The sequence below is a fragment of the Engystomops pustulosus genome, chromosome 6 (assembly GCF_040894005.1).
Source record: "Engystomops pustulosus chromosome 6, aEngPut4.maternal, whole genome shotgun sequence".
Classification (NCBI taxonomy): Eukaryota; Metazoa; Chordata; class Amphibia; order Anura; family Leptodactylidae; genus Engystomops; species Engystomops pustulosus.
Genome location: NC_092416.1, coordinates 47,492,476 through 47,516,419, shown reverse-complemented (window position 1 = coordinate 47,516,419; position 23,944 = coordinate 47,492,476). Strand labels below are relative to the sequence as shown.

The following is a 23,944-nucleotide window of genomic DNA, read 5'->3' as shown; positions in this document are numbered from 1 at the left end:
TGGAATAATGATCTTTGTAAAGAGGTTAAAGGGTGGAAACGTGGAGGCTCACACAACTACTTTAGTAGTAACGAATTCATTAAACTAGACAGTGGGTTTATAAAAAAATTGTTTAGACCAACATGAGAAATAAGAAAGGTACATCCTTACTATAATCTTGAAGATCCAAATAACGTCCCTAATGCAAACAACACAGTACATGGGTTATTAATGTTTGGCACGTAAGTCGTTCATAATGTGCACAAACAAATTGTCTAATATACCTTGTGACACAATAACCAAGACAGTTTATAGACATTTTTAGGTCTTACACCACCAGTCATTTAGCACTAGAGATTTGGTCAATTTTAGGAATCTCTCTCTCCAACTTGTACCATCTAACTTTTTGACACGTTTCAAGTCACCCATTTGCCGCAAAGTGTTAAATATTCTCTAAGCAAAAAAAGATCTTTTCAGAAGTGAACTCACATCGTTAAATTGTTTCATATCACACATGGTGGAGTAGAGTCACATTGCCGTAAACCTCTGTCATATTCTGCAGTATTACGAGGGCAGCCGATACCTGGAAAAGTAAATGAAAGCGAGGAGTGTGACCGAGCCCACTAAAAGCTAATTAATGCGTTAGTATTTAGAGGGCAGATACCTGTGAAATGGGTTATTAACATAGTAACTCCTGGCCAGATACAAGTGTCAGAGATGATTAATAGCTACAGTGGGGTCGCTGTCGCACTGCATGCAGATGTGCGCCCCCACTGCACAGGGGATTGATAGCGAGCTGCCTGCCCATTAGTATTGCAGGATTTAGATAACACTTGAAGACTTTCTGCCTATTATTAGAATGTAATACGTTATAGCAGTTCTACATGTGCCCATGACAAATCGCTTCAGCTACTGCATTTACTAACCATCACATTTTCATTTCAGTCCTTTACATGTCACATTTATATACAATATTAGAAAATTCTTGGAGTCGAGGAGATTAATGGTCTTCCCGATAAAGGTTCTAGAAAAAGTGTCTCATCTGCCCATGGGTTCTCTAGTATTTAATTCAAACCAAGGGACAGATCATAGAGGAAAAAAAATGAAATAATTGTTGATGCCGAACCCCAAAAATCACCCTTCAATAATATAATATAAAAAAGAAAACATCTCCAGCACAAAAACTTATTAATATGGATGAGAATATCTGAACTTCATAATCATGATATCATGTCCTCTGTGTCTGAATGGTATTCTGACAAATTTACTAGAAATTGTCAAACACATGGGGATAATATGTGAGCTGATGAAATAGCAGATTTTCATCTCTCACTAATTTTCACCCACAGACTATACCAGAGCTCTCAAATACAAGCTGTCAAAATGTATTACAGGGAAGAGGTCCCTATGTGTGCACAGAAATTGGGTTATTTTCTGTTTCTTGATACAATGGATAGACATATGATGCTCATAAAACAATAAGCACAGACAATCAGGTATTAATTGGTCAAGGAGGATTTTATTTATGGGGTAAAATATGGACAAATCCCTCAAAATTCTAAGTTCTTCACATCTGCAAGTAAACAGATTTATCTCTCAAGATCATTGTCATACGTGGCAAGAGAAGTATCATACATCTCTTCTGTTACCAGTTTAGTTGCAGAAAATCTCCACTGGAAACACAGCTTTCCAACCTTGCACTTCCTCCTGATCAGTATATCTAACTCTGCCTCATATACACTCCATGTAATGCAGGATCTGTGAATGGACAGGTGACATAGAGACAGTGGGCTCTGAAACGAAACAATCCTTCCCAGCTGTCCCTGCCTGATTGCCTCTTCTACACCAAGCGGGAGGGGACAACTAATCTGCCTCATTCACTTTCTGTTTCAAAGTGCAAAAAATATGGAGACGAACACAAAACAGTACAGAGAAGAATAGTTGCCAAAGCCGGGGCAGAACGAAGAGGACAAAAGCAGTAGAAAATGACAAAGCAAAAAGATAGTCTAAAAACAAGCAAAGGGTCAAAATACCAGAATACACAATGACAGGATACTCAGCCAGCTTATTAAGTACTACTACTATAGCAGGCAAAGAATCTAGGGCAGGCCCACTTTTTTTGTGATGTCGGTGTCCCACCCAGAAAGTGAATGGTATTGAAATCTGAAATGAAAGAAAGGACAGCAAGGAAGAAAGGTGTGTGGAGGAAGATTGTGTAAGGGACAGCAGGTTAACTACTCATGAACTGGAGCCGAGCTGCAGGAAATTGATGGGGGTGGTGCAATTCAATTGAAACATTCTGGGAAAGGAATATGCAAATACATTTTCAGATCCCATCCCGGAAAATGTATTTGCATATCTCCCAGAATCCCTCAGCGGAGGATGACGTGTAACACTCCATTAACATTTTAAGATTTCCCTTGCTTTCTTTTTACTTTTGGTTTGCTATCAATTTTATGATATCCCATCACCTCTGCTTTTCTTACAATCCCATGGTGATTCATACTCTTAATAAGGGACCTAATAATTTATTACTAGTAACTTTGATGGGAGTTTTGCTATGATTTCTCTCACATAAAATACTACGATTGCCAGGAGTTTTTGCAGGGATGTCCTTAGTGTGTGCAGTGAGCACAATACATGAACCTGGTCCATGCAATGCAAAAGCTATGCAAAATGTAACTGCATTAATTGTAACCAGTCTAAGGCTGCATTCAGCCATATGGAGGATGTATAGACGGCAATGGGCATATGGTGCCCTACGGGAGCGGTACGGTGCTGCACAAGTCCGGCACCATATCATTCCGTACCCCATGAAAAGATAGGACATGTCCTATTTATACCCGTAATACGGCGCTGTGCGCAATGTTCCTCTGTCGAGAGGGACGGGGTTGGGCAGTGTTCCCCCTCCTCCTCTCCACAATGCTGACGTGTGCCTGCCATGCTACGGTACAGCTGGCACACATCAATGTGAATGTAGCGTTAGTCTTCTTTTTGTCTCCAAGTTTCAGCTTTTCCAGGCAATGTATTACATAGAATATACATCAAATATTAATGTGGAAATCAGTATGTAGTTTAACTGAATACACATGAAATAAAAAATACCAACATTCCCCTTGGAAAAAACACTGGATGACAAATGAGAAGGGCAATGCAATACATTATTTAGGTTTATCACAGACTATCATAATATATTTATATTGCCATCGCTTGTGGTCACAATGTATAGAGGCAGTCATTTATCATATGAAATGAGGCCATGCATCATAGAACTCATGCAGTGCACTGGATATCAGAGGCCTGGGGACAGATAATGTCTTTCTTCTATGTGTATATAGACCTTCTGTGCTCATTAAAGCCGTAATTAGTTAGAATTCATAATTGATAATAATTGCAAACTCTAAGCACATGTTCACACATACTGTACTGTAAAGTGCAATGGGTAGAAAAAGGCAAGCTATTGATCATCTATATAGCCGAAGGACACAAGATAGAGTTATTCCACTAAACTTCTTTGGAGAATTAAAAAAATTAAGGGTTTAGGATGTGATGATGCCTGGCAGCACTCTTGCCTTGGCATGGGCATACTTACCATACATACCAGTTGCCTATAAAAGCAGAGTGTAAAAGATTGTATCGGAGGTGGGTGATAAGGTTTCCAGACTGAGTTTTGGTAGAATTATAATGTCATGAAATGTTATAATAATGTCATTATAATTGTGGGCTGTTGTTGCGATTGCCCTAACCTCCACTTGAAGCTCTACATAGGACTTTGAGGTCCTGTATTTAAAGGGAATCTGTCATCGGCAATGGGCCTAATAAACCACTACCAGTATATTGTCAAACAGCATAATACCTTCTAGATTTTGTGTCTTTCATGGTTCAGTGTGATAGCATCATCCAGAAAATACAAGTGAGATGTAAATTGGTTGTATAAAGTCAAGGAGGCAGAGAATTTAACAATGAAGTCAAGATGTGGAAATCTGAACGCCTCCTCCTCTGTGATGGATATCATGCATTGGACTTCAGGAGATCTAGTCAGTGATGTCTCTTCTGAGGAAGAGAGAACTTGACTTCAGTGTTAAAATCTCCACCTCCTTGACTTTATACAACCAACTTCCATTTGCTTCAAAGTTCATTTTCTGGATGATTCCACCACATTGGGTAATGCTAGAAACATGATCTGGAAAGTGTTTAGCTGCTTGGCAACTTTCTGATAATGGTTCATGAGGTCAATTTCTGCTGACAGGTTCCCTTTAAGATCACGGTAGAGCCTCAATGTTCAATACATGCTTGTGTTTTTTAGGATTTGGGGTCTGCAACTTTGGGGTCAATTTTTCCCCATTGGCTTTAGGTGTAACAGGATGTTCAATGTGAAATTTGGGTTTCTAAAAAAAATGAGGATCTTGACAGCTTATCCACAAAACTGAATTTCATATTCATCTACAGGAGTAAAAATCTTCAACCTGCAAAAGGGGTTGTCTGGTTCCAATATTTTTTTTTATGTATTTATTTTTTAATATAGGCCCCAGTAGGTCTAAAAATAGTAAAGACATAATACATAATACTCTGTCATCCAGTCCAGTGCACCACCTCCCAACACAGAGGACTCTGGTTTCACAGTTTCAGTCACACAGTTACTGGGGACCATAGTATAAAAATTGCCAAAACCCTAAGTGTTACTATCCAGATTAATTCTTTTTTTTTTTTAAGACAAATTATCTTACAATTTATTTTACAAACAAATTATTGGACTTATTAAAATTGCCCATATAAACCAATCATTATAAAGCTCTTATTTCATAAACTGCTCTTGAAAAATATAAGCTGTGCTGTGATTGGTCACTGTGGTCAGATTCTCTTGTAGCCAGTTTTCTTAAGTCTCTTCTATTATGTCAGTCAATGCTTTTCATACATTAACCTGTATTATGTTTTTGTATATTGTCTTTGACATCACTTTTATTGACTGAATGTGGTGAGGTGCAGTGAAATAAGATATAACGGGAATAGTGACAGTAACACATATCCAGTAGTCAGTCTCTCTGACTGGGATGTAATTTTGGGCTGCAGGACATGTAATAAAGCCGCAGACAGACATTGAGTTTTTCCTTAACAGCTTGTCTTGGGTTAATGAAAATGCAGCCCATGTTTTCTCTTTACCGTTCCACATCTAGACTTCAGACATAATTGGACAAAAATGTAATCTACGTTCACGGTTTTCGATAATTAATAAGGACAGAAAGAGCTGGGCTTAAGTAACTAGTTTCTTACACTTCACTCCTTACCGTGACAGCTAAGAAACCTTTCTGGCAATGATTAATGGCGACCAATTACTTCCTTCAGGTAGACACCGATTAATTCATGTGTCTATTCACATCCCAGATAGACTTTTTCCGCCTCTTGTAAATTCCGCAAAGAATTTCTTCTACCTGGACTTAAACATGGAGACATTATTCTTATCATTATACACTTATGAATTAATTTACATGATCAGACTGGAGCCAAGTTGGTCATCAAGCACCTTAAAGAACATCAGAATTGTCTTGTATGATGCACAGTTATTTTAGGTGTTCAATATGTTGTCCGTGGTTTGAACACAGAGCTGAAGGATTTTACCTGCATGAGAATTGTTGAACCACACAAATATTGCAAATCTGGCTGCAGTAATTGATTTCTGAGACAATTCTGGTCTTTTTGATTTGATACATGATCACCTTTCCATTGGAAAAACATTGCCTGTGATCCAATAAGCGAGCTTTCAAGATGGCAGCCATAGCCATACACTTTGGTCATGAACTAGCTGCACAAACTAACATTGTCTTCTATTGGGAATACTCACCATGCAGTACATGGCCCATGATCATATTCTGTCGTATTCCTGCCCGTCATCGAAGCAGTGGCAGCCACCTTCTATGGATGTTGACCACAACCAAAGGGCACACGGATGTTTCCCACCTGTAAAATTCACATGTTCATGAGTCTTAAAGGATAGGCACCCTCACCCATTACTTACTGGGGTATTTGGAAATTAAATTTACCCTTGCGTTTCCAAAAAAAATAGGTGTTCTTGGGTCATTTGACTCCCCCTGCATATATAGGTATATAAATCTGAATAATTACATATCGGAATAAATATTTTGATTAGAATGGGGAGCTACAAATGGACTCCAGTCTATTGATTACCAAAACAGTATGTCCCTTCTGATGTGTGTACAATGCAACAATCCAAATTTATACCAATACTAGGACAGTCTTTCATGTAAAGAGTAAAGAGAACAGTGCTGATGATCATTTTAGTAGAGAATAATTAGACATTAGTGATGAGCGAGTATACTCGTCCGAGCTTGATGCTCGGTCGAGTATTAGCATACTCGGACCGGCTTGTTGCTTGGACGAGTATTTGCCCTGCTCGATAACGAGCATTTAATTAAAAAAAAAGAAGTGAAGAACAGTAAAAAAATACACTTAAAACATTTAATTTAATCGTTTAATTGAAGAAAACAGTGAAAGAACACAGTGCAGAATAGATTGCAGATGTTCGGGAACATGTTGCCAAACATCTGTAATGTGTTCTTCACACATATTGTTCTTCAAATACTATTGCGGAGAACACCGTTCTGCGCGCGTGTCTCCGGAACAGATCGCAGATGTTCCCGAACATCTGCAATCTGTTCTGCACTGTGTTATTTCACTGTGCTTGTTCAGTTTGTAATTTTACTGAAAAATGCTCGGGTCTCCCATTGATTTCAATGGGGCTCGTTACTCGAAACGAGCACTCGAGCATCTGGAAATGTTGGGCTCGAGTAACGAGCACCCGAGCATTTTAGACATACAATTCCCTGTTGTATGTGAATACTGAGCTTCATTTTAATAAACAGCCAAAAATAGCTTCAATAAATAAAGAAAGCCATTTATAAGAAGGTAAAATGTACATTTTCAAGCTGTAACTGGAAGACGAGGAAGATGAAAGTGCCCAGAGGAGTTTACTGTACAAAGTAATAAATGTCTAATTGTAAATGTATGAGATAATACCTTCTGCACTTAGGCCCATGTACACTACACACCACATAATCCTGGGTGTTAGCAGGTTATTCCGCAATGGAAACACAGTATATTATTCTCTGGAGGTTCCTGCAGTTCTTTGATCTCCTAATACACAACCGGCAAACACGCTGGAGACAGAACTTTATAGATTTTCACAGCACTAAGTGAATGTCAAAGGTTTTACAGATATTTGTTATCCTGGGATATTTGTGGCTTCATTTTGTACTGATAGGTCATGAAATATGTATCTAAAACTATAAAAACTGTATAGACAGATTGGTTTCTCTATGGTAACAAAAAAGGAAATTGTTTGAGTGTAGATGAAAAAAAAACGTTTGACAAAATTGAATTTTACCAGTGTCACGATAATCCATAAAGTTTAAAAGAAAATATTATTGTTTTACTGGGTCTATGAAAAATCTATATTAGGCAGGAGATGATATTAATTCTTAACATTCTGCAGCAGGAAATGAATGTGTGGATCTTATTGCAGAAAGTGACCAGACCATTTAGATGTATGAAACAGGTTTCCAGATGCAAAAGTTCTTTTTTAATAGCTTTGTTGTAGTTTTACCTTATAGAAAGCCTAAGTATTAGTTTAAAAGTAAAACGTCTCACATAGATCTCAGAGAAGTAAAAATAAAATTACCATTTCTTAGAGATCAGATATTAGAACTGTAGCATAGTCATATCGATATATGAAATCCAATATATATTCTAATAATAGACTATGAAAAGCTACACATATATACAGATAAAAGGCAGTGGTCAGTCTGTGAATTACCAAAGTGATGGATACTGGACATCACGATTTGACTTTGGCCTTGAGCTTTAGCCCAAATACAGTAAATATACCACCACAATGCATGCACTTAGACCTCCCCCCAACATTGTGCATGCTTTAACTCAGATAAGTGTGCAAATTTGTTTCATTAAGTTTAAGGGTGGTAGGCTCAGTTCTGACTCCCCTGGAAGAACATATCACTTGATACAGGAATATGTTCAGCTCCATCATGTCTTATCCTTTTTTGCATGACAACAGCCTTCATGTTTCATCAGAGCTGGTCCTATATAGTTAAGCAAGTGGATTACCATATTTTAGATGTATATAATGACCATAAAGTAAACTACATTGGGGTGCACCATTTTTGGTGGGTGCCACCAGGACATATCTTCTTGACATGAGACGCTGTTGACCATAGCAGTGTGTTTGAATGGTCCATCAGAGTACCGAAGGATCTTTTAGCAGGCCAAGGTGCCAACCCAATACTGTATCCCAGAAATAGAGCAGAAAACAATTCAATTTGGAGGCTATTAGGGTCTACATCTCTTGGGATGAGGAACAGAGGGTCTCTTGAATAATTTTATCTGGTAGGCCCAAGTAGGCGCAGTATGACACCCACCAACAATGATAGAGTACCACTTTATCATATAAGACAAATCACTTCAAAAATTTTAAAGCCATTTTAATATCATAACTTACAAAACATAGAAACTGTTATTTTCACTTGAAAAGACATGAATTCTCTACTCTTTCCATATCCTCTCAAAATCATTCCAAACTTCATCCATGGCATCCTCCGGTGAGAACATCTAGTGTACCTGCCACAATGAGAAGTATCTGGAGGGACCTTGATTGTTTCAGAATTGGATCCATATCCCCCGAGGATACAAATGACTCCTGATTAATTAATATTTTGTAAAAGAAATGTGTAACTAAACATGAAATGAGAGATGCTTGTCTTTCTATTATGATTGATTCCGCGCTCCGCAAGACTCTCAAAATGCTCCAGTTAATTAAAGATTACAGTGGCCCAGATGGGGGATTTAATCTGCCGCAGTTTTATTTCACTGCAGTTTTAAATTAAAAAGATAAAATTCAGGTTAGCCGTCCTAGTAGCAATCTCAGGCTTTGTCTGGACAGCAGCAGCAGCAAAATCCCAGTTTATTCCCGGGAATAGACACAAAAGCAAAATTGTGTATTTTAAGAAATAACTTCTAGCCCAATTTTCTTTCTGAATGAAAAATATCCAGATTTAACAGGATAAAAGTAGCGGTTTGCATCAAACCATGGACCTCATTATCCACAACGTCTACTTTACCAAATATCTAGTAATCTCTGGTGTTATACTACTGTATGTCATATCCTCCTGCAGAATAATTGTCTGTTTTTTCTCTTATGGTGTTATTTTTACACTTTATCGTCTGAGACTCAACAACTTTACAATAAAGCAGCTGAACCTACTGCCATACAAGATAGTAAAGAATACCTCTTGTGGATTTTGTTCTGCCCATTCGTATCATCTGTTGCCCTTTTTAAGTGCCAACACAAACATTTGGTAAGAGTACCCAAAAAGTTACCAGCCCCATACTGTAAGATATCCCCTTTTGGTGGCCATCACATTGTAATATGCCTTCTTCCCCCCCCCCCCCCAACATAATCTGGCTATAGCATTACCCAGGTTAAGTGAAAACAGATGATAATTTTATGCACCTCAGGACCTCTTAAACAAGGAATGCTTCCACTTCAACATTACTTTGTTGTAAATTCAGGTTTTTACGTGTCCGGTCACTTTATCAGGCTCATGCTGTAAAATTGTGAATACCAATTATCCAGATATACAAAATAAGATACAATGCCTGCCTACTTCTAATCAATATTTACCTACATATTCGCATAAACAAGAATTGACACTTATATGATCACTACGACATAAAAACAACCCATAAAAACATCCCAAAGGAGCACACAAGTACATCTCTGGTCCTGGTATTGAGATCATGTAGTGTAACAAACTGTAAATAGCCACACTTTGCTTAGTACAACATTGTTATATACAGGGTGCTGGTGCCCAACGCAATACAATAAGTCTCATCATACCTGAAATACTACAAAGAATAAAGAGTAAATTGAGAAGCAAGTACAAAGTGCTAAGTGCATGATTATATAAATACTCAAAATGTCATCATAAACCAATGTAAAGAGCCTAATACATATCAGTGGCTATGGAATAGAAAGCCAGGTTGTATATCAAAATACATAGACTATAATAATAAATAAAGGTATAAAGTGAAACCGCGACACGCGTTTTCCCATTGCTTCCTCAGGTATCCCCTGAGGTAGCAACGGTGAATCGTGCATCAGGGTTTCTGTGGTACATCAAGTTTGGTCCATTTCACCCTGCAGCCGGGTAGGTATATCTTAAACTGTGAATGCACTCTGCACTTTATACACTCACCGGCCACTTTATTAGGTACACCTGTCCAACTGCTCGTTAACACTTAATTTCTAATCAGTCAATCACATGACGGCAACTCAGTGCATTTAGGCATGTAGACATGGTCAAGACAATCTCCTGCAGTTCAAACCGAGCATCAGTATGGGGAAGAAAGGTGATTTGAGTGCCTTTGAACGTGGCATGGTTGTTGGTGCCAGAAGGGCTGGTCTGAGTATTTCAGAAACTGCTGATCTACTGGGATTTTCACGCACAACCTTCTCTAGGGTTTACAGAGAATGGTCCGAAAAAGAAAAAACATCCAGTGAGCGGCAGTTCTGTGGGCGGAAATGCCTTGTTGATGCCTGAGGTCAGAGGAGAATGGGCAGAATGGTTCGAGCTGATAGAAAGGCAACAGTGACTCAAATCGCCACCTGTTACAACCAAGGTAGGCAGAAGAGCATCTCTGAACGCACAGTACGTCGAACTTTGAGGCAGATGGGCTACAGCAGTAGAAGACCACACCGGGTGCCACTCCTTTCAGCTAAGAACAGGAAACTGAGACTACAATTTGCACAAGCTCATCGAAAGTGGACAGTAGAAGATTGGAAAAACGTTGCCTGGTCTGATGAGTCTCAATTTCTGCTGCGACATTCGGATGGTAGGGTCAGAATTTGGCCTCAACAACATGAAAGCATGGATCCATCCTGCCTTGTATCAACGGTTCAGGCTGGTGGTGGTGGTGTCATGGTGTTGGGAATATTTTCTTGGCACTCTTTGGGCCCCTTGGTACCAATTGAACATCGTTGCAATGCCACAGCCTACCTGAGTATTGTTCCTGACCATGTCCATCCCTTTATGACCACAATGTACCCAACATCTGATGGCTACTTTCAGCAGGATAATGCGCCATGTCATAAAGCTGGAATCATCTCACTGGTTTCTTGAACATGACAATGAGTTCACTGTACTCAAATGGCCTCCACAGTCACCAGATCTCAATCCAATAGAGCATCTTTGGGATGTGGTGGAACGGGAGATTCGCATCATGGATGTGCAGCCGACAAATCTGCGGCAACTGTGTGATGCCATCATGTCAATATGGACCAAAATCTCTGAGGAGCTTCCAGCACCTTGTTGAATCTATGCCACGAAGAATTGAGGCAGTTCTGAAGGCAAAAGGGGGTCCAACCCGTTACTAGCATGGTGTACCTAATAAAGTGGCCGGTGAGTGTATATTTATTTTAATCAGCTGGTGATTTATTGTGTATACTTTTATGATTCAGTGCAGAGTCTGAATGTAGGTAAATATCACTGTAAAATGCCCCGTTTCTGTTGCCCCTGCCTTTTAAAATGTCCCCTTTTCTGTAGCCCCCATCAGTACAATTCTCCCATTTCTGTACATGCTATGTTTATTATATTCCCTCGTAGATCTGGCATCTACCTTTTCTCATTTTTGCTGTGGAAACATAGAAAAAAAAGACGCATGCTTTTCCATGTTTTTCCGTAACAGTCCTCTACTCTCAGTCTTTTCTATAGCTGCTGTATGTGGCTCTAAAGCTGCTAGCTACTTTTTGCCTTTTGCTGCACGAAACAGCAGCAGAGTAAAAAAAACGCTGGAGCAGGGAGCCAAGGGGATTAAACAGTCTCTGCATTTGGAGAATTGAAGCCCTGTGTAGCAGGCCAGAATAACCCCAGCCCAGATTATACCTGGGTATAGTTTGCCCAGATCAGAATATACCACAGGGTATAAAGTAGCCTGGGGCTGGAGGTATACTCTGGCCTGTTACACTGGGACATACCTCTTGCCGCACAATGCCAGTGGGGCCCACCTGCCTATGTATATTTCCACTTTGGAAACATAAGACACATCTTAGAGAGGGCAAGATGTAGAGTTCTTCGTCTATCATTTATGACCGGATGTTATTAAAGAGGACCTGTCGCCAAGTACCAATTACTGAAGGACATTCACTTCTTCACCCCTTTGCCCTTGATCAACTTGCTTTTTTTTGTTTGTTTTTTTTAACACAAAATATATGGCCCTTGGGATTTAGATACTAGTAAAGGACTTGAAGCAAATGCCCTAGGAACCCACCACAATCTGTTACATCTCCCATAACCTGTAATGGTGTCTAGCAGTCTAGTGATGAACCAAGAAGGTCAATATGAACAGTTCTAAAGGTCTGGACCACTGAAGTATCTTACAATTACCGGTATATATTTGACTTTTACAAACTGTAACTTTCCTGCCTAGCATCAGCACCTAGTATACGGCAGGAGTCATGCATTATATTCATGTTTGTATTCCTCCGACTGAAAAAAAACTTTGATTTTGATAAAATAATAATCTGTCTCGCAGATTAATCACAGCAGGATTATAAAGCACATTGATTGCAGTGTGTTTTATTGATGAAAAGCGATGGCGGGGCAGGGATAATTGCCTGCCATAGTCACTGATCAATAAAGTCAATCAGACAGGGGGTTAGAGCACTACTTAAACATTCCATTATTTGTGTACTCCACTCTTTAATTATGTATGTTTTATTGCCAGGAAAATCACTGCCTATAAATAAATCAATGGCCGACAACATGAGACTGGATTTTATTTTCTGCTTTTGCAGCCTCTTAAGAGCTTCTTGGCAGGAGTCATTTAATCATCTGAATTAATCCTTTTATGTGCAGATTATTGGATATTGTGTTCACATTCACTGCATACAAGTTTCATCATTCTGCTTTTACCAACTTTTGTTTTAAAACGGTTTATCCGGTTGTGTAGAAGATGACCTTTAGATGTTGCTCAGAGCCCCTGGACATTGTAGCATCACCCTACCATGCAGTATTATCACACAGGAACAAATCATTTTGATATAGTACTCAAAAAGTTGACCAACTGAATGGAAACATACGGTATATCCATAAACCATTCAAAACACCAAAAAGATGTGACTAGGAATGCTTTGCTGTATTAACTTAGAAAAGAATTGGGAGAGATAAGCGACCCTATATGTGTCTATTTGGTATGAATCCAAAGAATTTCCGGCACCGAATTGAGCCCGAATATTTTTGGATTTACTTTACATAAATCTTGTATGTGCGATAATAACTAACGTCTAACATATTCAATCAAATGTCCATTTATTTCAACAGACTTTTAATGGTTTCCATTGTTGTCTGTTTGCACAACATCCGTGCAAATGAAAATGAACGACTGAAAATGAAAAAAATCTCAAAAATGTAATGAAACCATATATGACCCTTTTTTAATAAAAAAAAATTACCTGTGTTTAAGGTGATTAGAAGGGGTTATATACTAATTTATAGAATGACGAATATCCAGGAAAAGGATCAAAACAATATCGGTCCGGACTTAGTTCTGACGTGACTCTTACAAACATTTGGCAAAGCAAATCTTGAATGATTCGTCATCTCTAGAATTTGGGGATGAGGACCCATAACTTGACACATGGCAAATATTCCTAAAAATAATTGAAATAAAAAATTGCAAAAGCTTTAAAATTCCAAAAGAGTTATTTACCCCCTTCTAGGAATGAACTATTTTTTGGCATAGTGAAATGAGCCTTTTGCTAATACTTGACCTATGAACTGAAGGGGCCGATAGGTAACAGTCCTGGTAAAATGCTGGGCCTGCAAAAACAAAATAAAAGCCCTAAATTAAATCCCATCAATTCCTGTCTCTCCGATTATCGAAGATATTAAATGGGGGTTGGTGGCTGTTGTTCAAGAGATCGAAAATTAAGCTTTCCATGCAAATTAAGCTTTCCATGTACATAATTTGATGGTCAGCAAAAGCTGCCATCTACTTTGTATGGGATAAGGGTCAGATGGGTCAGATATATTAGATTTTGAAATGCACAATAATTATTTCAAGGTAGACAGAGCACATGCACACTTGGTTGAGCCAAGGGTTCGTATTTATATATGAAGCTACTAAAGCTGCTATCTAAAGTGTATGGTCATTCTATACTTTTCTATGCATCCTTTTTTCCTATTATAATCCTGTGTTAGATAGTTTCACACCTTAAAATTAATTTCATACATCTGAATTGTGTTAGAAGAGCCTCTTAGAGCCACTTACAGCTGTGTCAAAATGCATTATATGAACACAGCCATAATCTACACCATTACGTAGTAGGGTCGACGAAGGATACGAGTCATTATAATTTTTGCATTTTCTGTCCTGTGTATAGTAAGTGAATTGAAAAGCCTCCGTAGTAATTTTATGAACTGGCTTAACACTGGCTAACGCGATCCAGACACTGTAATGTGGTGTCACATCTGATATGCTCCAGCAAAAAGGAATCAAATTAAGACATATTTTCACAGTAAATAGGGACTTGTAAAGAGTGAATGATGAGGTAGGATTGAATAATATGCTAGTGTCAGTCTGGGAAGACACAATATTATGCAGCGACCTTGAATTCTAACACAGAAATTGTAAAATGTGCAGTGAAGGCAGCAGAACCAGAGCTCAGAGGGACATGATCTTATCTGCATGGGCTGTGCAGTAAAAGATAAACTATTTTTTCCATGTTATCAGCCATTTCAGAATGGGGGAGTCTTTTCTTTAAAAGAAACTAATACAAAGTCTACAGAATTATGTGTCCTTACGATAGCTATTTTATCTCACATATATTCGGTACTGAGAACTTCCACACATACAAAATATATAAATCAACATCTATCTACACAGCAGGGAAGCTTTTAACACTTATTGCTCATACAGCCCAGACTACACTTCATATAACTGTTTCAATGCTGGTTTCTACTACATATTACATGCTGCATGCTATTCCATGGGATAAAAGCTTAGCTAGTCAATATATAGTCAATATGTAGTCCTGTAAATACACACTATGCAGTGTTCAGTGGATTTACTTGTAAAAATCTGACATTATTTGTTTTTATATTATTTTTTGAGTGAACAAAAAGAATCATGGGGCGACTTATAACTTACTCAGCTTTGGGGTAAAGACAGGAAGAGGTAAGACTCCTCCCACTTCACTAATACTGTGAAGGATTGACCAGTAGCTTACAACAGAAAATGCCATAAAGAAGAAAAGGCATTGTTCTGTTTATTTTCAAAGGGGGAATCAAATGACAATTTGGTAAAAATTATTATTAAATCTGATTTACACTTTAAGTTTACCCACAATATGGATATAAGGGCTTGTTCACACAAGATATTTAGAAAAATTGTTTTTTTACCTTTAATTAATTTCAATAAGAGGTCATCAGATTTCTTGCTTGCCTCTGGAAAAAAAGTGTCAAAAACTATTTTTTACCGGATTTCTTGTGGAAACTTTAATTGATTAAGAATACTCTCTGGAGCTCGATTCCAGAAGCAAAACTATTCATATTTTGTGTAAGAAAAAAAAAAGATAAAAATTAAGGTGCCTATTTTGTAAGTACAATATTTCTCTGTGAGATTTTATCCTAAAATAAAAATATTGAAAATATAAAATACATTTTGCAAGCAAAGCACCTATAGCTCCCTGTTGAGGTAGGGGACTACATGTGTAGCACAATCTCCAAATGATTTAGGCTGAAAATTTTAATATAAAAAACATAGTAAAAGGTTTAATATGCAGTTGTAAATTTTAACGATAAGGGTATTTAATCTGCCCTTTAAATTGCACCTCTGATACAAGACATTTCTAATTTTATTTCTGATAAAGGTCTGAGGTTTAAATGAAATGGCAGAGATGAAACTCAAGGACATATGTGGAAATGAATTTGTTATAGGCCTAAAATCACAGGGGTCTGAAACTGAACATAATAATAATAATAATAATAATAATAATAATAATAATGTTAAAAATGTAAAAAGCAAATGTGATGCTCAACATCTGGAAAAAATTGTATTCACATTGGTCGATATTATTAGTTGTATGTCAGCACAGCGTAATAAAAGGTTATTCCTTTATGGATGACTGTACAAACTGCATAAACAGTAGTTCATTGTGTGTACAGAGGATATGACACAGTATCCTGTCCACAGATTATTCCCAGTTTCCCTGAAAATAAGACACCGACCGTATTATACCCAGTTTCCCTGAAATATAAGGCCTCCCTGAGCATAAGACCTAGCGGCCGCCATTGCTACAGCTCCTCCCACACCATACATTAGTATTAGTAGGTGATTTAGATAATACAAGAGGTTGTGACATGGGGGAAGAATTCATGGGATAAAATCACCGACCGCTGCGTTGCAAATGTCCTACATGCAGCAAAGTACTATTGATAAACATGAGAGATTGGGGTTGATACAAATGGAGTCACAAGAAATTCAGCATGAGACTCAGGGTTCGGAGAGTTGTAAAGTAGTAAGAGAAGTTGTTGATATGATGGTCCTTAACCCCTTAAGGACGCAGCCATTTTACAGCTTAAGGCTCAGTCCCATTTTTTGGATTCTGACATGCGTCGCTTTATATGGTTATAACTTTTGAACACTGTTACTTATCAAAACAATTCTGAGATAGTTTTTTACCCACATGTTGTACTTCATTTTAGTGGTAAATTTTGGCTGATAAGTTTTGCGTTTATTTACAAAAAAAAAGAAAATATGATGAATTTTCTGAAAAATTTGCCATTTTTGAAATTTGAAATCATTGCGTTTTCAGGCAGATAGATGTACCACCTAAATAAATTGCTGAATAACATTTCCCATATGTCTACTTTACATTTTCACCATTTTTGAAATGTCTGGATAATTTATTTTGATGTCACGCGGCTTACAAATCGAATAGCGCTTTTCCGGATTTTCAGAATTGACTATTTTGGGGATAAATACAGTTTTGAATGAAAATTTACATATTTAGCATCAAAACCCCCCATATAACCAACCCAATTTAAAATCTGCACCCCTCAAGCTATCAGAAACAGATTTTACGAAGATTGTTAACCCCTTGAGATCTTCATAGTAATTACATCAAAATGGAGGCGAAATTTAGAATAGTCAAATTGTGCTGGTTATACGTTCATTTAGCCCTAAAATTTACACATTTCCAAAAGATAAAAATACAAAACCCACCATACAATTTGTTCTACAATTTCTCCCGAGTGCAGAGACCCCCCACATGTGGCCGTGACTTGTTTTATGGGCACACAGTCAGGCGCAGAAGGGAAGGAGCGCCCTGCAGCTGCCAGGATTTTACTTTCCTCATTGGCCTCTTTTGAAGGCTGTAAAATTTTAGCTTTTTCGTTATTGGGGCCATGTGACGGCATTTTTTTTGCGGGATGAGATGCTTTTTCCAATGTTACCATTTTGGGGTTGGTATCACCTATTGTTGAAAATTTAGGAACTTCTTTTTGAGAGCAGGAGTAGAAAAGCATCAATTCTCTACTGGTTTTTTTACTTTTTTTTTTTTTGTGGTGTTCACCGTATAGACTAATAATCATCTTTATTCTATGAGTCGATACGATAACGGGGATACCAGACACGAATATATTTTCTTGCGTTTTACTAAATTTGTAAAATAAAACCCTATTGTGGGGAAAAATCTATCATTTTGTATTGCCATCTTCCAAGTGGCATAACTTTGTTACGTTTTTGGCTACGGAGCTGGTTAATGGCTTGTTTTTTGCGGGACACGTTGTACTTTACACCTGTATCATTCTAGAGTACATATGTTTTTTTGATAATTTTTGGAGGGTTTATAACAGTTTTCTTTTACGGCGTTCATCGTGCGGGTTAAATAATTATTTATTTTTATTCTACGGGTTGTTACGGACGCGGTGATACTATATATGTGGGGTTTGTGTTATGATTTAGACTTTTTTTTTAGTTATATGTCTCTTTATATGTTTTGGGGCTTTTGGGCATTTTTGGTTATTTATTACTTTATTTTTTTATTGAATAATTTTTTTTTTTACTTTTTCACTTTTTCCACCATGGGATTGCTTGTTCATAATAATACCCTGCAATACTTATGTATTGCAGGGCATTATCAGTGTCAGCCTATGCACTTGCATAGGGTGGCACTCTGCCAGTAAGATGACGTCACAGACGCCATCTTACCGGCAGTTCCTGCAGGTAACACTGGGGTCCAGATCTGACCCCAGTGATACCGTAGCAATGATCGGTGCCCCCCGAAAATGATTCGGTGGGGGGGGGGCGATCGTGGGGGAAAGACACCCCAGATGCATGTTAGATGCCGCGGTCGCGATGACCGCGGCATTTAACGGGTTAATCACCCGCGATCAGAGACAACTCCGATCGCGGGTGTTACACTGGGGTGCCGGCTATCAGTCACAGCCGGCACCCCGTGTTTCCCGATGCCGGTTTGGCTCAAATCTCGATATATCGGACGCTGAGCGTTAAGAGGTTAAATGAAAAATGTTTGTTTTTGTTGATAAATACCAGGATTGGTGAATGTACCGTAGATTGTAGTGCATGGAAATAGTCACAAGAAATTGATGGAATACAAATGGTTATGTTGATGTATGTAATGACATGGCCACAACATATCTATTTATGTTGATTTTTTTGTTCAACAATAAAAGTGGCTTCTTTTTTGATGAAAAAATAAGACATCCCCTGAAAATAAGACCGAGTGCCTATTTAAGAGCAACAATAAATATAACATCCATAGACAATGAAACAGCCGACAAACACCATTCCCTTGTAGTACCTCTTGTCAGGTAGAGACCAGATGAAAATCACACATTCAGATTAGTCCCGCTGGCTATGGGTCTTGTAAATTCCACTTGGCGATCCACCACAAATCTTCATAAAAATTCAATTCCTTTATTGAGACATCGTTTAAAACATCATGGCTAGACAAAAATCGCCAACGCGTATCGAGGGTGTCCCCCCTTAGTCATGGCTAACATTAAAGTTCTATTTAAAATACAGACTAGCCAATCACAGAACATGGTATTACAAAGTCATATCTTCTCATATTCATGCATGGAAAAACATCTATATTGCACTTTTAACATATAGTATTGTATAAGAGACAAAAATGTAACATAATTAATATATAGAAATCAAATCATCTCTAAAATTCATACCATTTGGGGTGTAGTTATTGAGGGTAAATATCCAAAATGCCTCATGTTTGCAGAGTTTCTCCACCCAGTCCCCACCTCTATCTGGTCTGTTAACCCATTCTAGACCAGGAGAAACTCTGCAAACGTTTTGGATATTTACAGTGTAGTAGACTGTTTGCTAACTTTTTTGGAAGGTTCCGATAAACCTAGTAGTTTAAAACTGCTACATCTGGGATAGCGCTTACTAAAGTAAGCAGCTCCTAGAAAGCTTATACAGGGGGACCGGTTCTCTTTAAAAAATATTTAAAAAACAGATCTTGAGAAATAATAACATTTGTGTCCAATGCAAACCTATACACTCACCGGCCACTTTATTAGGTACACCATGCTAGTAACGGGCTGGACCCCCTTTTGCCTTCAGAACTGCCTCAATTCTTCGTGGCATAGATTCAACAAGGTGCTGGAAGCTCCTCAGAGATTTTGCTCCATATTGACATGATGGCATCACACAGTTGCCGCACATTTGTCGGCTGCACATCCATGATGCGAATCTCCCGTTCCACCACATCCCAAAGATGCTCTATTGGATTGAGATCTGGTGACTGTGGAGGCCATTTGAGTCCAGTGACCTCATTGTCATGTTCAAGAAACCAGTCTGAGATGATTCCAGCTTTATGACATGGCGCATTATCCTGCTGAAAGTAGCCATCAGATGTTGGGTACATTGTGGTCATAAAGGGATGGACATGGTCAGCAACAATACTCAGGTAGGCTGTGGCATTGCAACGACGCTCAATTGGTACCAGTCTGCCCATTCTCCTCTGACCTCTGGCATCAACAGGGCATTTCCGCCCACAGAACTGCCACTCACTGGATGTTTTTTCTTTTTCGGACCATTCTCTGTAAACCCTAGAGATGGTTGTGCGTGAAAATCCCAGTAGATCAGCAGTTTCTGAAATACTCAGACCAGCCCTTCTGGCACCAACAACCATGCCACGTTCAAAGGCACTCAAATCACCTTTCTTCCCCATACTGATGCTCGGTTTGAACTGCAGCAGATTGTCTTGACCATGTCTACATGCCTAAATGTACTGAGTTGCCGCCATGTGATTGGCTGATTAGAAATTAAGTGTTAACGAGCAGTTGGACAGGTGTACCTAATAAAGTGGCCGGTGAGTGTATGTCTCTGTAATAACTACTACACACAAACACTTCGAGCCCCCCCTTCTCTGCAGTTATTTGCTGTTTTCTTAGCATATACATATTTTATGTTCTTTGAAAGTCTATGACTAGCACCCTAATACACTTCTAGGTCTTTCCTATCACAATTCCATAGTCTTCCTTGTGATAAATTGCATTAAGTCAAAAGCCGTGAGAAAGGAAAAGTAGCATCATTCATTAGGTCGAAATAATGAATAGAGTTGGAGCATCCGCCAGCATTTCTAGGGAAAGATGAATGTATAAGGGGGAGATATCTGTACATGCAGCTATTTCTAGAAATACCTGTGATCATCTGCTCGGTCTCGGCCGATTTCACTTGGTTGGTCACATACTGTGTGATCTTTACCTTCTGACGTTAGAGACTTGTGTACAATAGTGTAATGATGGATTTTGTAGTAGAGGGCTCCCTGAATACACATGAGCTGCGGATTAATTTCCATATGAGTCAGATGGTGGCTTAGTGGAGAAAATCCTAAATAGGCTATGCTGGTCTGCTTTCCAGCCTTCTAGGAACAAGGATTGTAACTAGTGGAGTCTACAAATACTCCACGCAAGGACGCTCATCATGTAACTGCACATCTACAAATCTAACATACTTACCACTCTAACTCTAAATCTAACATAACTCTTACCACTCAAGATGTATAATGTACGAGTCTAAGTGACTATCTTTAATTCTTTTATTACTGTTGTTACATGTTGAATTGACCCATGCTTTTGTTTTGTTTTTTTCTCTTTGTGTTTTGTAATTTTTGTCATATAAATATATCCAATAGAATGATTAAAGTCAAAAGGTTAGTGATCATTTATGGAATTCTACAAGTGAAAAAGTCCAGGTCTTGGCATAGTGATAACAGAATATAAGAAGTTTATTCAACTGGTCAAAGAAAAGTTTGCCTATGTTTCTATCACAGTTGCCAGGGCTACTCTCGCACCATGCATGCCCTCACCTCCAGGCTACAAAGTGTGGGCATCATTTCAGTGATCTGAACGCTCCGTCTTGTAAAACTACATGAGTCTTGTTGTGTCTGTCATATCAAAGACTACACAGGCTTTGATCCGCTGGAGTTTCAGAACTTGCTTATTTTATCTAAATAAACATTCTGTCTGTGATTTTATATTCTACAGGCCATAGGAAATACTGTACATCTGGGGTGATCGCAGGGTACCAAACATAACAGTAATATAGAAGTATATAGCAAATTTTTATGGACCATGTAATATATGATGAAGAAGATGCTTCACATTGCAATTTTAATGATACCCAATATATATGCAATTTAAATGTACACCCTTTAACGTTTTCACATGTAGGTCATAAAATTCCTTTAAATTGTCGTCCCATGGCAAAGGATATGGAATATTTGGTAATCCTAAGTGTTGGAGAGGCTCAAGAAAAAAATGGGAGATCTCCCTGAGCCCCAAAAAGAGCGGGCACATTTTTATATTAGCGGCATCTTAGTCTTCCTGTATACCACAGCACTTTATGTGCCGACCATGTGCATAAAAGGGTGCAATATTGGAATGTTAGGTTAGCCAAACTGGTGAAGGCTACCGATAAAAAGGGGTATGTTTAAGGTGTGGTCTAAAATACTGTATGTAGCACAATCATAAAGGGTTTTAGGCAGTTGTCTGATTCTCCTACGACTACACAAGGGGCATGGTCTATGGAAAGTGGGTGTGGTCTTGTGCCAAAAAGATCTGTGCACCAAAAATAGTCCTGACCTGACAGAGTTTTGTCCTAGTTTTCTGGCGTAAAGTAAGCCAACTATTAGGAGGTGCAGAGTACGACTAGACAGTCTTATACTAGGACAGATTTATCACCCAGCATCAGACCCTTCTATGAATCTGGTGCAGAATAAGACTGTCTAGTCTAACTCTGCACTGTCTAACCTTAGGACACTTTTATAAATCTGCCCCATTATGTTCAGCTCTTAAATTATTAAAAAATCATTTTTATTTCAGGAGCAATTAGTGCAGGAAACAATAGTAAAATTTGGAATATATGTTAATTAGGAAAAGGTTTATCTGTGCCTTTATCCTGCTCCATTTCTTGTGCTTCTAAAAGTCTTCTGAAGTCAAAACACATCAGAAAGAGACTAAAGATTAACATTTTCCATACTACAAGAATCCCTTAATAATTCTGCTCTGTAAGAAGATTACAGTAGACTATCTAGGGACTGTAAAGACTAAAAGGGGTGTTCCCATTTCTGTCCTTCTATAGGAAGCTTCTATGTTTACTTCCAGTAGATAGAAATCTGACCATGGTCACACAGGTGCATGGCTCGTTATATCACACATCTCTGATAACTCTGTGTGATACCAACTTGCACCTGTGTGACCATGGACAGATTTTTATCTACTGCAAATAAACATAGAAGCTTCCTATAGATGGACAGCAAGCAGAGATCCATAAAACCCTGAGATATTCATACAGAAAGAATATTGGAAAATTGTATAACTTTTCACTACACAAGCAATAACAATTATTTGCTGAAATGGGAACACCCCTTTAAGTTCTATGAAACTTTATCAGCTTCTTCTTATCTCTCAGCTGTCAGTGTGGAAAGGAAAGCTGATTGCTCTTCCTACTTTAAGTAGTGTGTATCAAAGGAAAAAGATGGACGCAGGGAATTTTTATTTAATAAAGTATATTACAAAGTTTATTACTATCATCTGCACTACTGCTTTATGCAGTTTTGTTAAAAGTTTAGTCACTCTTAAGTTTCCAATTACGGTTAATCATCTATCTTGGGCCTTATACAATACCTACTATTGTAGTTAGGGGAAGGCTGGGGGAGGGGGTTGTAGCATCCTCTATCACATCTGACTATGAGGCATAGGTGAATTATGTAATTTAATTAATTTCCAGTTAATCTACGCATCTCCAGTATTAACCCTCTAATGGCATTAGCATAGACAACCCATTGGCATCCTGCTAAGCTGATAATGTAGTAAACGCCAACAGACAATATGACAATAAAATTTCTATAATTTCTCATCTAATGTGTAAGGAGGGAGATCTATTAATGCACACAAGCTGGGAGGGTTGCCATGGCACATCAGGCTTCCTCAAGTCAAGTTCTCTCTTTGGGCAACAACAAATTAACGTCTTCCTCTTCTAAATATAGATGTACGCACCTGTACAGTGTAGCAACGCTTAATCCTACCGTACTGCGGGAAGTGATCTGGAAACAATACAAAGGGAAGTTGTGTATTCATGTTGTCATTTTCCATCCTTATGCTACACTTAACCGTGCACTTAATCTTATATAATTAGATGAAAATACATATAGTAAGAATTCCTTGAATTTGATATCAATGAGTCCTGACAGATGCTGGGTTTTGGGGAATCATAGAAAATTATATTGATATAGTTTAAAACATTTGCTTGACTATAGATACTTATAGATTGTGGGGTCAGAAGAAGCAGCTACAACATGGGCCTGTAACCCTAAAGGGACCTGATATCA

The 23,944-nt window shown here is 38.3% G+C and overlaps 1 protein-coding gene and 1 long non-coding RNA gene across 12 annotated transcripts in view; one reads left to right on the top strand and one right to left on the bottom strand.

Annotated features, from left to right (window-relative positions):
* The window catches only part of PLCH2 (phospholipase C eta 2), a 483,181-nt gene that overhangs the window by 284,217 nt on the left and 175,020 nt on the right, over positions 1–23,944 (top strand). The gene's annotated exons all lie outside the window — the stretch shown is intronic.
* LOC140135022 (uncharacterized) overlaps positions 1–23,944 on the bottom strand; it is a 58,225-nt gene that overhangs the window by 29,804 nt on the left and 4,477 nt on the right. The window contains exons 2-5 of the long non-coding RNA XR_011856449.1: positions 23,613–23,659; positions 5,819–5,934; positions 5,265–5,408; positions 469–562 (exon numbers count right to left, since the gene is read on the bottom strand). This is a non-coding gene — a long non-coding RNA (uncharacterized lncRNA). The remainder of the gene's footprint in view (positions 1–468; positions 563–5,264; positions 5,409–5,818; positions 5,935–23,612; positions 23,660–23,944) is intronic.